Source organism: Chrysochloris asiatica, unplaced genomic scaffold, assembly GCF_000296735.1.
Source record: "Chrysochloris asiatica unplaced genomic scaffold, ChrAsi1.0 scaffold00060, whole genome shotgun sequence".
Lineage (NCBI taxonomy): Eukaryota > Metazoa > Chordata > Mammalia > Afrosoricida > Chrysochloridae > Chrysochloris > Chrysochloris asiatica.
The window spans coordinates 16,787,103-16,788,096 of NW_006408578.1; positions in this window are offsets into that span (position 1 = coordinate 16,787,103).

Sequence of the window (994 nt, forward strand, 5' to 3'; positions counted from 1 at the left end):
AGGAACCAGTCACTGTAAACGGATGTCATGTTTGATAAAGTAGAGGGTCAGCAAAAAAAGAGGAAGACCTTTGATATGACAGATTGGCATACAATAGAATGGGCTTGAATATACAGGTGATTATGCCTCAGAAACCCTATTCAGGGTCACACTGACTCCACAGTACTTAACAAAAACAACAAATGAAGATGGTATGGGCCCAGGCACTGTTTTGTTCTGCTGTACATAGTCTCACTGTAAGTTGAAACCAACTGGACCATATCTAACTACAACGACAACAAAAACAAATATGGCGTGGGGCAACAAAAGTTGTTTTTAAGATGTTTGTACTTCTAAATCTTCTTTTGGAAATTTATTAGCATAAAACTTTTCTAAATTATTAGAAAAGTGTATATCAAAACATTATTTTGTGTGCATATCAAAACATTATTTTGAGACATTAAAGGATGTCTATACAGAGATTTATTTTTAAATGTTTCATTCATATTACTCTTTGTAATACATGTAGCTATTTGCTACAAATAAACACTTCTGAAAATTGTTAAAAACAAACAAACAAAAGGCAATTGTTGCACAATAGTTGCTGACAATGTTTAGCAATGCAAAGGAAATTGCAGATGGTTTCAATGCAAACTAAAATCAACCCTTATTCCCTGGTGAGTCAACAAAAGCCTAGGATGGTGGTATGCCATGGAACAGGTTCTGACTCATAGAGACCCTGCATAGGGTTTCCGAGGCTGTAAATCCTTACGGGAGCAGAAAGTCTCATCTTTCTCCCACGAAACAGCTGGTAGTTTCAAACTGCTGACCTTGAGGTTAGCAGAGGACTTGACTTGTAATCACTATGTTACCAGCACTCCTTAGGACTTAGAGGCTAAGATTGTTTTTGTTGTTGTTGTTGAGTGCTGTCGAGTCAGTTCCAACCCATAGTGACCTTGTATAGGGTTTCCAAGGAGTGGCTGGTGAGATTGAACCACCAACCTTGTGGTTCAAA